The sequence below is a fragment of the Eschrichtius robustus genome, chromosome 6 (genome assembly GCF_028021215.1).
Source record: "Eschrichtius robustus isolate mEscRob2 chromosome 6, mEscRob2.pri, whole genome shotgun sequence".
In the NCBI taxonomy this organism is placed as follows: domain Eukaryota; kingdom Metazoa; phylum Chordata; class Mammalia; order Artiodactyla; family Eschrichtiidae; genus Eschrichtius; species Eschrichtius robustus.
The window spans coordinates 30,252,793-30,268,778 of NC_090829.1; the positions used below are offsets into that span (position 1 = coordinate 30,252,793).

Below are 15,986 nucleotides of genomic sequence, written 5' to 3' on the forward strand. Positions count from 1 at the left end.
TAACACAAAAATCTAGTTTCCCAGAGAAACCATGTTATAAGTGAAGGATTTATTTTTTGGACAGCACATGAAAATCTCTTTTATTAAGGGCAGGAATAAAGACACAGACGTAGAGAATGGACTTAAGGACACCAGGAGGGTAGGAAGAGGAAGCTGGGACAAAGCAAGAGAGTGGCACTGACGTATATACACTACCAAAGGTAAAATGGATGGCTAGTGGGAAGCTACAGGGAGATCAATTCTATGCTTTGTGATGACCTAGAAGGGTGGGATATGGAGGGTGGGAGGGAGGCTCAAGAGGGAGGGGTATGGGGATATATGTATACATATAGCTGATTCACTTTGTTGTACAGCAGAAACTAACAAAACATTGTAAAGTAATTATACTCCAATAAACATGTGAAAAAAAAATAATATGTTAGGAGTTTGGAATTAACATATATACACTACTGTATATAAAACAGATAACCGGGACTTCCCTGGCAGTCCAGTGGTTAAAATTCTGTGCTTCTACTGCAGGTGGCACGGGTTTGATCCCTAGTCAGGGAACTAAGATCTTGCAAGCCGCGTGGTGCGGCCAAAAAAATAATAAAATAAAATAAAATAGCTAACCAACAAGAACCTACTGTATAGCACAGAGAACTATATTCAATATTTTGTAATAACTTATAAGGGAAAAGAATAAAGTGTATATATATATATCTGAATCACTTTGTTGTACACCTGAAACTAACACATTGTAAATCAACTATACTTCAATTTAGAAAAAAAATAAATAAATATGAATGATTATAGGAATAAGAGTAATAATTACTATTACTGAGTTAATAATGTTATTCTTGGTATTAATATGATGTTGCAGGTAAAAATTATATTTGGGGCTAATATGTTTTTGGCTTTGTGAGAAATGTGGTCTTTGTCTTCAGAGCGGACCCCACGGAAAAAATATCTACAAAACTCGAGAGTGGCACAGCCTATTTTAAATAGTGTATGACATATATATTCAATAGTTTTCCTGATTTGAAAAGTAATTTAAACTTTACAGTAACCTCAGCAGAAACAGAAACATACAAGAAGAAATAAACCTCACTTATAATTTCACTACCTAGAGAGAGTCACTATTAACATTTCAGTAAATTTCTGTTTAGTCTTTATATGTATATATATATATATGTATATATACATATACATGTTTTATATATAAAATTTGAATTATATTTCAAATACTATTTTTTAGACTGCTTTTTTAATCACTTAGTATTGTATTATAAGCATTTTCTCATTAGAATTTTAAGGCATGATTTTTAAAGTGGGATAATACTTTAGATGATAAATGTAGCAAAACTTATAGTAGATCATTTCCTCATTTTCGGTTTTCCACCAACACAAAATAATATGGTGATAAATATTTTTCAGCATTGCTGATAATTTTCTGAGATCAACTGTCAGGTAAAATTACTGAGTCAAAATATTAGAATCATTCTGTCAAAAAAGGATAATGACTTCCTGAACAGTCTAAGTAACTAAGGAACTGATGAAAATCTCAGTAACAAAGACACTATTTTCATACTGAAGTTGCTAATAAAATGTATTGGAGAAAGGAGAGATGGGAATGAGAGGAAATAAAATGTCACTTGAATGTGAAAATAAGATTATTAGAATCGTTATTTTGTTTCTTTCTTTCCAGAGTTGTGGAAACAGTATACACTTCCACCAAAGTATGTGCATTGCACCCTCTCACCACACTGTTATTGATACTATCACTGGAAAAAAAACAAAACAAAACCTTGCCAAATTGATGGCTTTCTCATTCAAAAAGTATCTTACTGTTGTTTAAATGCAATTTTAAGTGATTTGATTATGAGCAAGTTTAGATATCTTTATAGGTTCAATAGTCATTTGTATTTCATCTTCTATGAATTATCTGTTCAAATCCTCATGCATATATTGTAGGAATCTAGAAATTACATTTAACTCTGAAGTATCTTTTATCAGATCAGATATAGTTACCTAAATTTGGTAAAGAAAATAAAGCTAGATTATCTTGGTCCTGTCAAAACAGTAGTCTTTGAGTGAATGAGTGGTGTGTCACATCATGTAAACGTCCAGTAGATCAGATATCCTTATATAAACACTGAGTTTATTTACATATCATCACTTTTAATTAATTAGGCTTACCTTTTCACTCGATTACAGTGTAAGTACTTTCCATTCCAGCCCCAATGTGAACATTGATATGACAATGAAATAACCAGATTTCAACATCTCTTGGATACATTTTTACAGTTTGATAGATCCCAGGAGGAAGATCACAAACATCAGAGTGATACTCTCCCTAATCCTCAACAAAAAGACAAAATTAAATAGCTTATAAGAGGTATCAGTCATTTACACACCTTACTGTATGCTGTAACTCCTCATTTCTATATACTTCGTCAGATGATGATTAGAATGCATTAGGTACCACTGCACCTCTCCTCTGAATACAATTGAGAGTTTGGAGAAGGAAGTCCTAGAACTTTTTAGTGATAGGCCACAGGGAAAACATCTCGCTCTAACAGGATGCCTGTGTCCGTATCGGTGTTAGGTACCTTGTCAGTGTCTCACACAGAATGCTCTAGATTTCAGAGAACATCGGTTTCACAAATCCCAAAGGTTTTAACTGAAATATTTCTAACTAAGGATGTTGGTGATATGAAGATGATCATTTCTCTAGATGTAGCTCTCAGGAAAACTCATGGTTACAGGAAGAAGTGGAGCTCCCTCTGCCTTCTGGGGTTAGGCCTGAGGGCTGAGGGCTTTAATGGCCAATTTCTCTCCTAAGCAGAGAACCTGAGGTTTAGGAGACTATCTCATCTGTAGGCTACTTTGATTTTGATAAATGAAGCCCAGGGCCTGGCTAGGTTAGATTAGAAAGAGAGTAAGAGGGAGACGAATTTCTCTGTATAATAATATGGGAGGTATTTGGAGGATGGGGGATGTGTTGGAGAGTGCAGCTCAAGATGGGGTCCAGAATAACGTGAGGAGAGAAGTCAAGAGAATGTGGAGAGGAAGAATGCAGAGAAAGAAGTCTTGAGGGTGAGAATAAAAAGCAGGAGAGCCAGAGGTTCTCAGCCATGCATAGCGGAGGGATAATTAAAGACAAGGGCATTTAATGTCAAATGGTAACAACAAATGGTGATGCTTTCACTGTGTAATAATAATAATAAAAACCCTCTTATTTACCCCCAAAATTTCACTTGAAGTCTATGACCCACAATGGCCTTGATTTTGTGTTTGGTTAAGTGAGTCCTAAGAAATGCGGGTGTGTTCCAATTTGGAGCTGCACAGAGACATGAGGAAATACCAGCCACAGGAGGTGAGAAGCCAGAAAACTGAGCAGAAGCAGGAAATGAGAGTTGGAGATGGCTAGAAGAAACGTAGGCTCTCAAGACTCCCTGGAGATATTAGAAGGTAGGGGGAAGGCTGAGCCGTCTCCCACTTGAGTCATTGCTATTTAGGGAAATTAATTTTGCATCTGAAGTGACAACGATATGGATGACATAGATACATTTCTAAGATGTCAGAAAATGTGGAGAACAACATGAAACAATTTTAACTAAGAACTGACAGTGTCCAAGGTATTAGTAAATGTACCATATGTACCTGGAGCCCTGGCGCCGAAGGAAACCACAGCCTTAGGGAATAGGACGTGACTGGCTGGCTTGTCCCAAGACCCAGTTAGTAACCCCAGGGGGCTGCTCTGCTGTGCCTAGATGTTCCAGGGAATACAGACCAGCAACTGCATCATTGCTGGAGTACTTCAGTTTAACCTCAAGGGGAGGGGAAGACTATTTGAGTCCATCTGTGATGGGTTTGGAGTGAGTGGCTAGAGTTGACAGCTGATGGTACCAGGTTCCGTGGTACAAATAGGATCATTCTTTTTTTAAAATAAATTTAATTAATTATTTATTTATTTGTCTGTGTTGGGTCTTCGTTGCGGTGCGCAGGCTTCTCGTTGCGGTGGCTTCTCTTGTTGCGGAGCACGGGCTCTAGGCGCGCGGGCTTCAGTAGTCGTGGCACGTGGGCTCAGTAGCTGTGGCTCGCGGGCTCTAGAGTGCAGGCTCAGTAGTTGTGGTGCATGGGCTTAGTTGCTCCGTGGCATATGGGATCTTCCCAGACCAGGGCTCGAACCCATGTCCCTTGCATTGGCAGGTGGATTCTTAACCACTGCGCCATCAAGGAAGTCACTAATAGGATCATTCTTAAGGGAAGCAGCTTTCTGAAGAGGCTAAGAGTGAGGGGCTCTGGAGTCAGAGCCAGGGGTTCAAATCCTACGTTTAACACTTCCTGCTTGTTGGAAAGTTCTTTACCTTGTTAATCCTCCATTTCCCTATAAAATGGTGATAAAATAGTACCTCTTTCATAGGAGAGTTGTGTGGGTTCAATGAGAAATCCATGCAAAACACTAAGCATAGCATCTGGCACATAAGGACTTAATAAAGGTTAGCTATAATCATCATTATAGAAATGTTACCATAAAGTCCACTTAATTTGACGCCTTATAAAATGATCATTTATGTAGATGTAGCCACTGAAAGATAACTCTGGTTTCCTTTCATCTCCACACAACACTTGGCATGGTTCTAGGAATATAATAGGCATTTGTTGAACTGAACAATCTGAATTGAACAACAAATACACTGTAAAAAACTATAACTGGATTTTAATCTCTTTTGTTCTAGTTTTTAAAGTCTAATATAAACAGTTATGAACTTAATAACAACCCTATTATCTAGGCTTTTCCTTAAAAAATATGGGGAGCATAGATGGAAGCATAGAAATGTCATGACTGTTGGGTGTGGGTGATGGATAAAGAGGTTCATTATTTTATTCTCTCTATTATATAAAATTCTCTGTTATAAAATTAGTTTTTAAGCAAAAAAATGTTTAAGGGAAATAAGTTTGTTTATTAAAGAAAAGAAAGCAACACACCAGTAAAGCTTTGTGTCAATTGTCACACACAATCATTTAAGTTATTTCTATGATAGGCCCAGAGCATTAAAGTAACTATGAACTGAATGCATCTAGAATTCAGGAACACTTTATGTGAAGCTTCTATCAATGTGTAAAAGATAGACTGTATCATGCCAAGTGGCTAGATGAAAAGTGTGAGGTGTCAAATACATAAGATATAATTCATCTTCAATTGCACATTAATGTTTATATAAGGGATTAGGATGAGGAAATAAAGAAAATGCTCTTTAAGTAAATAAATGATACTCGGAGATAGAAAGAGGAAGGATAAAATTGAAAATACTTATAATAAATTAGAGAAATAGCTATCAAAAGTGGTCAGTGAAAAAAAATTGTAAAGAAATATGACAGGTGGGGTGATGGAAAGCAATTCAGACAGATGATATAAAGAGAGTAAGAACTCATAAAGTAGAAAAAGATGGCAATAATAATAATAAAGGTACCATAAAGCCAGTTCACACCTAATTCCATATTTTAATTTGATAACAAATATTAAAGGAATAATAAAATTGGAAGGCCACCATTTGTAATCCCCGTTATAAAAATTGAGTCAGACAAGGATCATCAATGGATTCTTTTTAAAACTACAGGATGAAAAATTGTTGTAATAAACCATATAAAAAGTTACTTTACAGATTGCTTATTAATTACAATAGGAAGATGTTACTTTTAAAATGGGGAGAATGGTACACATCACCTTCATAAAGTTATCAAACTTAGCCTTCACAGTATTAGGACCTGCTGACCTTGTGTGCCTCTTGATGTGATGTATGGGAAGTACACAGCATCACCTATGTAGTGCTCTTGCCAAAGGTGTTTGACATGGATCCAATCACAAGGAAACGATTAGGACAATACAGAATATGGAACGTTCTACAAAACTGACCTGGAAGCTTCAAAAACGAAATATCATGAAAGATCAAGAAAAAAAAGGAAAAGGTCTCCTGATTTTAAGAAAGATACGACAATAACAACCAAATGCTAAATATAAATGATTAGATCTTGGATTAAGAAAAGTTACAAAGAGCGTTTTGGGAACAACTGGTGATATTTGAATGGACTGTATGTTAGATTATATCATTGAATTAATGTTAATTTGAAGCAGGTGATAACGTTATTGTGGTTGAGGCAGATTGTCTTTATTCTTAGGATGCCCATGCTTTAGTATTTAGGAGTGAAGAGTCATGGTGTTTGCAATTTACTTTCAATTGGATTCAGAAAAAAACATATATAGAGAGAAAGCAAATGCAGCAAAACGTATATAAGTGTTCAAGGAGTTTTTCTTTTATGTTACTGAGAGTTTGAAAATTAAAAAAATAAGTTGGGGGCTTCCCTGGTGGCACAGTGGTTGAGAATCTGCCTGCCAATGCAGGGGACGCAGGTACGAGCCCTGGTCTGGGAGTATCCCACATGCCGCGGAGCAACTAGGCCCGTGAGCCACAACTACTGAGCCTGCGCGTCTGGAGCCTGTGCTCCGCAGCAAGAGAGGCCGCGACAGTGAGAGGCCCGCGCACCGCGATGAAGAGTGGCCCCCGCTTGCCGCAACTAGAGAAAGCCCTTGCACAGAAACGAAAACCCAACACAGCCAAAAATAAATAAATAAATTAATAAAATAAAAATAAAGGAATTCCTTAAAAAAAAAAAAAGTTGCGAAAGAAAGGGTAAAACTAAGGATGATTATAGATGTTTTATTTACTTATTGAGAAGCATCAGAACAGAGTAAGAAATGCAATTCATATATTCAGAAGCATTTATCAAATGTCTGTGGGATATAAAAAGCTAAAGGTATAACTATTTACTTGCATCAGATATATTGCAGATTGTATGTATTGAACCTCAGTCCTGGCGTGGTCATTTCCTGTCCTGTTATCTTGCCATGCTGCCCCAACAACTGGATTACAAGGTACCACAGTAACTAAAGGGAGCTGCCCAGGCCTCTTACCGTGTATTGAAAGCTGTGACCATGAAAGGGAACTGTGTGCAGGTCAAACTCACCCCCCATGTCAATCAGATACCAATTCACTTCATCCCTAACATGAAATGTCAGGCCTTGGTTATTTCCGAACATTCTTCCATTAATTGCTGTGGAGGACACAGTTTATTATATTCAACAAGGATTTGAAGTAATATGTTTTTTTAAAAAGCACCGTGATATTTTCAGAGGCCATGAGGGTTTTAAGGCCAGCCTAAGGAAGCCGTTAAATATGACCAAGCCACCCACTCAGGGGTGTGTCTAATGCTAGACAGAGAGTTTTCCTTGCCTGAGGAAATGAGGCACTGACTTTGCTTTAACATAATCGGGTTGGTCTAGAATAGTTCACAACTGAGGATACCTACATTGGTGGATACTTAAATATATCTATATATTTAAAGTATACTTAAAAGTATCACAAGAGACTTAGGATATTAGGAATGTGTTCCCATTTAACTGTCTTACATCAAACCTTCATGATCTGTCACCAGTATGACTGGAAGGGCCATTTGCCTGAGGTCTTGTGTCGTCCCCTCTCTAATCCTCTCCAGGTGTGGCTTCCAACAGGTAATGGGAAGAAAATATTAAAATTTAAAAAAACCCTCTCTCTCTTTATATATATCCTCCTTTTTACTTTTCTACTTTGTGTGCATCTTTGGAAATGCAGAGAATACATTATTACAGTGGCACAAACATATAATTAATAACCAGATATCTATAGAGGTTGGGCTCTAACACTTTTAGCTGATGGAGGGATGTAATAGATAAAAACTAGGAGACTCTGCTTTAGATCAGTACTTCTCAAACTTTAATGTGCACGTGGCTGTAGGAATCTTGTTAAAATGCAGATTGTGATTCACTGGGTCTGTGAAACCTGAAATTCTGCATTTCTAACAGGCTCCCAAGGGATGTTGCTACTGCTGGACCACGGACCACACTTGGAGCATAAGTGCCAGAGTTGTTCCTAAAACACACATCTACTCCTATTGTTCCCTAGCTCAGTGCTCTTGAAGCCTTTAGTACAGTGGTTCTCAACAGGATCTTGTCCTCCAGGGGAGTCAATGCCCGGAGACATTTTTTAGTTCTCACAACTTGCGGGAAGGGGCTACTGGCATCTAGGGGGTCGAGGGTATGGGTGCTGCTAAACATCCTACAATGCACCGGACAGCCTCACCACAAAGAGTTATCTGACCCAAAATGTCAACAGTGCCAAGCTTGAGAAACCCCGGTTTAGATCAAGTTTAAATTGTTAACAGGATATTCAGGGTCTTCCACACACAGATGGCTTTTTCTTTCCAGGTGCTGTGTGACTTAGCTCACACTCTTCTTTCCACCTGGAAGGTCATTCGTTTTCTACTAGACAGACTCATAGGCATCCTTAAATACTCAACTAAGTTCTCCTCCCCTTCATGAAGCGTTTTTTGACCTCCCAAATAAGAATTTAAGACACAGCACTGTTTATACTTCTGTTACGGCATCTCCTCAAGTCAGCCTTGTACTGTGGCAACACACTGAACAACCTGAGAGACAACCCATCTTATGGCTTTTGTATCTCCTTAGGGCCTAGGACAGTGCTTTGTGCCCTCTGTGATGCTTATTAAAAGACTATGGATAGAATGGATGTTGTCCTCGAATTAATTTTAAATTTACATATATTTCTTGCAGGGGGATAAAACCTAAGAAGTTGAAAATGATCATATTTGGATTTGCCTTAGTTAAGGATTCCTTAACCAGTCATATCCCTGAACTTCCTCAGGTGAAAGGATTGGGACCTGAAGTTTGACTAAGTAAGACTGTGATAAGTGAGATTGTTTATATGCTTTTTTATTTGAATAATTGTCTTATTACTGTGATTCTAGATGAGGGGGGGGGTGTAGGTCATAAATAAGGCGAATCTAGTTACAATGAACCTATAAAAGAGTTTTGGTTGATGAGCATGGGATTTTTAAAGGTTCTGCCTATGAAGTTCCTTTGGTAACGGTGGTGGGGAAGAGTGGGTGGGGCGTGTGCTCTTCAGTTTGCCTCAAACCCTAGCTCTCCCTCAGTCCATCCAGGTAAAATACTTAGAAGAGCCTGTAGTCAGACCCTCCAGAAACGATAGCTGATCTCCTCGGTTTTACATTGCCCGCAGGGCGCCAGAGACATTAGAATTCACAATGCTGCTAGGACAGTGGTCTGCAGCCTTCATGCCAGTTCCAGCCCACTCACTGCCCTTTTCTCTATGGCTCATGAGCAAAGAATGGTTTTTAAATTTCTAAACAGTTGGAAAAAATCAAAAAAGAATAATATTTCCTTACCTGTGAAAATTGTGTGAAATACAAATTCCAGTGCCCATAAATGCGGTTTTATTGACTTTTACTTACATTATTTACTTACCACTTACATTTGTTTACGTCTTTTCTGTGGGTGCTTTTGTGCCACAAGGTTTGAATAGAAGACAGCTCACGGTGGAGACCCTACGGTCTACAAGCCTAACTCTTTACCATCTGGCTCTTGGTCCACGTGATCTGCACCCCAGCTCTATGTGATCATGTTCTCTAAACTGTTCTGAGAGTGAAAGGTGTAAACTTTTGTCTGTTTCCTTTGGGCAGAACAACCTGTAGGCTACAGTCAGTGAGTTAGTGAGTGGACATTACCGTGCATTTGGTTGCTGAGGTCAAGATAACATCACTCCTGTCTACTTGGTTTGATTCTTGAGAATAGGTATTGATGTTTTCTTCGAAGTACCAGGATTCATTCTCATTAAAAATCATGAAGTGGAGAACACGGTGACCTATGCTGGCTTTGGTGTCTTTTCGACATACGATCAAAGGACCTACCAGTCCGCTATTAAGATCCTGGAGAGGCAAAGCAAGATGATAAACTGTGCCCACAACTTTCCCCAGTCAAGGAAAAGAGTGGAAACAAGTTTTAATTTGAGTGAGGTCAGATCCTGAGTTTTGAATGATTAGGATTCTGAGTGTAAGGAACAAAATATTTGACATGCTAAATTCTTGATTGAAAAAAGTGATCATCTTACTCATTAGAGTTGAGGTCTGAAGAGAAGAACAAACTCCTGAAAGGGATTTTAGACACATTCCTTAGTGGATTTAGCTCTATCTTTGAAATTTTAATTAAAAAACAGAACTTCGGTTTTAATTAGAAGTCCCTGGCACTGGAGTTGGTTGACAGACGTGTCTAAAGGTCTCAGATCCCCCCCTCTGTGATGCCTCTGCCTCCGCAGCCACTTTCAGCTGGGAGCTTTGGTTTGTTTATATTTATTTTATTTTGGGGTTGAATGTCTGTGTCTGTTCTTGGTTTGGTGAAGAGTAGGCCAAAAATAACTAAAAGGCCAAAGAGTGAACTCTTTGTTTTTTGTTTTTTGTTTTTAAATACAAATAAACTGGAACTCCAGAGTTGAGAGTTTTTAAAAGATATATACTATGTATGCATTTATTTGTCACTAATCATAGAATTTTAAAACTCCATACTTTGTTTTCTGGAACCCAAATCTTATTCAATGAAGCAAAGAAGAGGGTATTATCATATAATTCTACATATATCTATATATCTCTATATCTTCCAATCCACTGTAACATTTTGGAAAATATCCTAAATCTAAGTAATCATAACGTAATAATTTAGTTCGCTCTTGAAAAATGCAAACCTGTGTAGAATTAAAAACTGAGCAGTATTTAGAAAGTTTACATAAAACTAAGATTTTTTAAAAAAGAAAAATAAACTCCTTTCTTTCGTTATAATTTCTAAGAGGAGAGAGGATAAAAACTGGGATTTAAGGTTTACCATAACCACGGCCACAGTTGAATAGTAAAACCAAGGTATGCACTCAAAGTCCTTTGAGGTAGGACCAGCTCTTTCAGGAATCTGCCAAATGTATGTTCGGATCTCTCCTGAAATAGGCAAATACAATGTATTTAAATAGAATCTTTTAAATCACACTTCTTTATGGAGAAGCAGATAATGAACAAACTCTAAAGCTATACAAATATTAAACAGCACAGTCCTTGTTTTTACTTCCGGCTCTACAGCTCCTTGCTTTGTGGTCTTAGTCAATGTGTTTACACGTTCTGGATTTCTGTTTCCTCATGCACATAAAATGGGGATTTAGGGATTAGACAAGATGGTGCAAAGGAAGCCCTTGGTGTTGCATTACCTGGCCCACAGGGCAAGGTCGATGTCACTATCAGTGTTGGCTATTATGTTCTCAGTGTTACAGGATCAAAACTTTATAGTGATTCTGCCGTTGAAAAACATCAATCACTAAATATCTAATTCATTTGTTCAATGAATATTTATTGTAGTGAAGATAACTCAGCCTTTGAAATGTGACAAAATTGTTTTGAATCACAGCTCTGAACCTTCCAATTTGTAGATCACATGCACCTCCTTCCCACCCACAAAGCTGTTTGCATTAGCCCTACTTAATATAAATCCTCTTGACTCTTGCAAGAAAGTTCTTTTGGTCCCCACCCTCATCCCTTGCTATATCATTCTACATCTCCCCCCTTCCCGAGGCTTAATTTTCCCAAGCACCTGTGACATAGTCTTCCTTCTCCACTAACCAACCCCATCTTCAGCCTCCCCACTTCCAAATCGTTTTTTTTTTTAATTAATTAATTAATTAATTAATTAATTAATTTTTGGCTGTGCTGGGTCTTCGTTTCTGTGCAAGGGCTTTCTCTAGTTGTGGCGAGCAGGGGCCACTCTTCATCGCAGTGCGTGGGCCTCTCACTGTCGCGGCCTCTCTTGTTGCGGAGCACAGGCTTCAGATGCGCAGGCTCAGTAGTTGTGGCTCATGGGCCTAGTTGCTCCGCGGCATGTGGGATCTTCCCAAACCAGGGCTTGAACCTGTGTCGCCTGCATTGGCAGGTAGATTCTCAACCACTGCGCCACCAGGGAAACCCCTAATCTCTTAATTTATTCCTTAATTTGTCTTTCTGATATTTTGTTGTTAGTGTATAGAAATGCAACAAATTTCTGTATATTAATTTTGTATCCTTCAACTTTACCAAATTCATTGATGAGCTCTAGCAGTTTTTTGGTGGCATCTTTACAATTTTCTATGTATAGTATCATATCATCTGCAAACAGTGACAGTTTTACTTCTTGTTTTCCAGTTTGGATTCCTTTTATTTCTTTTTCTTGTTTGATTGCTGTGGCTGGGACTTCCAATACTATGTTGAATAAAAGTGGTGAGAGTGGACATCCTTGTCTTGCTCCTGACCTTAGAGGAAATGCTTTCAGCTTTTCATCATTGAGTATAATGTTAGCTGTGTTCTTGTCATATATGGCCTTTATTATGATGAGGTATGTTCTCTCTATACCAACTTTGTTGAGAGTTTTTATCATAAATAGATGTTGAAATTTTTCAAAACTTCTTCTGCATCTATTGAGAAGATCATATTGTTTTACTCTTCAATTTGTTGATGTGAGGTATCACACTGATTGAGTTGTAGATATTGAACCATCCTTGCATCCTTGGGATAAATCCCACTTGATTATGGTATATGATCCTTTTAATATGTCATTGAACTTGGTTTGCTAGTATTTTGTTGAGGATTTTTGCATCTGTGTTCATCAGTGATATTGGCCTATAATTTTCTTTTTTTGTGTTATCTTTGTCTGGTCTTGGTATCAGGGTGATGCTGGCCTCATAGAATAAGTTTGGAAGCATTCCTTCCTCTGCAATCTTTTGGAATAGTTTAAGAAAGATAGGTGTTAACTGTTTTCTAAACGTTTAGTAGAATTCACCTGTGAAGCTATCTGGTGCTGGACTTTTGTTTGTTGGGGTTTTTTAAAAATTTTAATTGATTCAATTTCATTACTGGTAACTGATCTGTTCATATTTTCTATTTTTCTTCCTGATTCAGTCTTGGAAGATTTTATGTTTCTAGGAATTTATTCATTTCTTCTACGTTGTCCATTTTATTAGCATATAATTGTTTGTAGTAATCTCTTATGATCATTTATATTCCTGTGGTGTCAGTTGTAAATTTTCTTTCATTTCTGGTTTTATTGATTTGGGCCCTCTCTCTCTTTTTCTTGATGAGTCTGACTAAAGGTTTATCAATTTTGTTTATCTTTTTGAAGAACCAACTCTTAGTTTCATTAATCTTTTCTATTGCTTTTTGAAATCTCTATTTCATTTATCTCTGTTCTGATCTTTATGCTTTCTTTCTTCTACTAACTTTAGGTTTTGTTTGTAAATTGGAACAACCATTATGGAAAACAGTATGGAGGTTCCTCAAAAAACTAAAAATAGAACTGCCATATGATCCAGCAATTCCACTCATGGATATATATCCAAAGAAAGTGAAAACACTAATTTGAAAATATACGTAGAACCCAAAGTTCATAGCAACATTATTTACAATAGCCAAGATAAGGAAGCAACCTAAATGTCCTTCAACAGATGAGTAGATAAAGAAGATGTTATACACACACACACACACACACACACACACACATACACACAATGGAATACTACTCGCCATAACAAAGAATGAAATTTTGCCATTTGCCACTACACGGATGGACCTGGAGGGTATTATGTTTAGTGCAATAACTCAGATAGAGAAAGACAAATACTATAATATCACTTATATGTGAAATCTAAAAAATAAAACAAACTAGTAAATATAACAAAAAAGAAAAAAAAACTCATGGGTATAGAGAACAAAATAGTGGTTACCAGTGAGAAGAGAGAAGTGGAGAGGGGCAAGATAAGAGCAGGGGATTAAGAGGTACAAACTACTATGTATAAAATAAATAAGCTATAATGATATATTGTATTATACAGTACAGGGAATAAATCCAGTATTTTATAATAATTATAAATGGAGTATAATCTGTAAAAATTTTGAGTCACTATGTTGTACACATGAAACTAAAATAATATTGTAAATCAACTATACTTCAATTTTAAAAAAGTATGGCATGGCATATAGTAGGTATTCCACAAAACCAACCAACAAACAAAAACAGGAATAAAAGAGCAAACGTTAGCCCCACAGTCCTGCATAAAAGCTTTGGGACTTTTCTTTCTCCCAAAGCAGTTACCTGCTGTGTTGGAACAACAGTGGAATAGTTTGTTTTCACCCCATGAGCATGAATAGAATACGGCCTTGAGGCACTATTTTTAAAGACAGTATAGAGTTTCTCACCAGGGCTAAGAAATATTATGGGACCTAGGAAATAGAAAATGGAAAATGTGTGGATAGTTGTTATTTATTTTAAATTATGAGTCATCTGTCCCCTTAAGTATATACACAGTGACTTATTCTTTTCCTTAACATGCAGCCAAATGAAACAAAAACACATTTAACAAATGGACCATTGCTGGTTTATGACACATGGTTTTTGTCTTTAAATCATCTAGAATTTTTATAAGCTCCAGCTCTAGAAAATTTACTTCGATGAGCATCAGTTAATGCCTATGAAAACATTCAATTTAGAAGTGGAACACTTTATTTTCTTTCTTGACCAACCTCATCATTTAAGCCTTTTATTCTTTTCCCCTTTCACCCTAGTGGAGGACTGAGAGAAGCTGCAAGGCATCTTTATTGACCCAGGGCAATTATCTCTCTCACAAAGTAAAGATCCTTCATTTTACTCTCTCTCTTTTTCAACCCAAGCCAAGAACTGGAGGTATATAATTTGTTATAAAACATCTTTCTATTTGGAGGCAGGTTGAATTTGTGGCTCTAAAAATTCTGAAACAGAGATGGTTTTGAGATGAACTAAGCAGAAAGAACTCTCCTTAAACTTGTGCTATAATTACTAAAATCAGAGCCTCGAAGAGACTTTGTGGACACTAGATGCTAGCGAAGTAAAGCAACTCTTTGCCTCTCATGGCAATTCTACCATCTCAAACACTATGCTTGTTTTTCCTTTTCTAAAAAGGACTTTTTTTTTGTATAAATAATAAAGGAATCTAGAGGGCCCTATTTTGTTATTTAGCTCAGTACATTTGGCCAGAATCCTAGAGAAAACAAATACGATGCTGTTACTAAAAATAAGAGCCCACTCAAAAGCACTGAGAACTTGATAGAACAGATCTCCCTCCAGGGGTTGCAAAGCCCAGGAGGCCGATGAGGAGCCAAGAAAAGTAAAAGTTTCTCCCCGTCAGCACGTACATCCATCTTCTCAGGGTCCATGCCAGAAAATGGACTCCAATAGACACATAGATATCAGGACTGAAACAGATTTAGGTGTATGGAAATGACATGTGACTTCTGGAAATACTATGCAATGTATGGAAATGCCATTTGACATACGAAAACATCGTGTGACTACAGAAATGCCATGTGATTAATGGAAACGTTATATGTGGGTGCCTGGGAGTGACTTGTAGGTTTCCTAGCTGATCTGTCAAGGGTGGAGGAAAAGGCTGTAATTTTCCTCACTCCTGGACAGAAGATGAAATTAAATCTTGACAGAAAATTAATAAGGAAACACAAGCCTTAAATGACACAATAGACCAGATAGATTTAATTGACATTTATAGGGCATTCCATCCGAAAACAGCAGATTACACTTTCTTCTCAAGTGCATACAGAATATTCTCCAGGATACATCACATCTTGGGTCACAAATCAAGCCTTGGTAAATTTAAGAAAACTGAAATCATGTCAAGCATCTTTTCCAACCACAATGCTATGAGATTAGAAATAAATTACAGGGAAAAAAATGTAAAAAACACAAACACATGGAGGTTAAAAAATATGTTACTAAATAACCAAGAGATCACTGAAGAAATCAAAGAGGAAATCAGAAAATACCTAGAGACAAATGACAACGAGAACACAGTGATCCAAAACCTATGAGATGCAGCAAAAGCAGTTCTAAGAGCAAAGTTTATAGCAATACAATCCTACCTTAAGAAACATGAAAAATCTCAAATAAACAATCTAACCGACATCTAAAGGAACTAGAGAAAGAAGAGCAAACAAAACCCAAAGTTAGTAGAAGGAAAGAAGTCATAAAGATCAGAGCAGAA

The 15,986-nt window shown here is 37.2% G+C and overlaps 1 pseudogene; it reads right to left on the minus strand.

The window, feature by feature from the left end:
* Positions 1-2,182: 2,182 nt before the first annotated feature.
* Positions 2,183-15,986, minus strand: part of LOC137765842 (ceruloplasmin-like) — a 31,055-nt pseudogene continuing 17,251 nt past the window's right edge.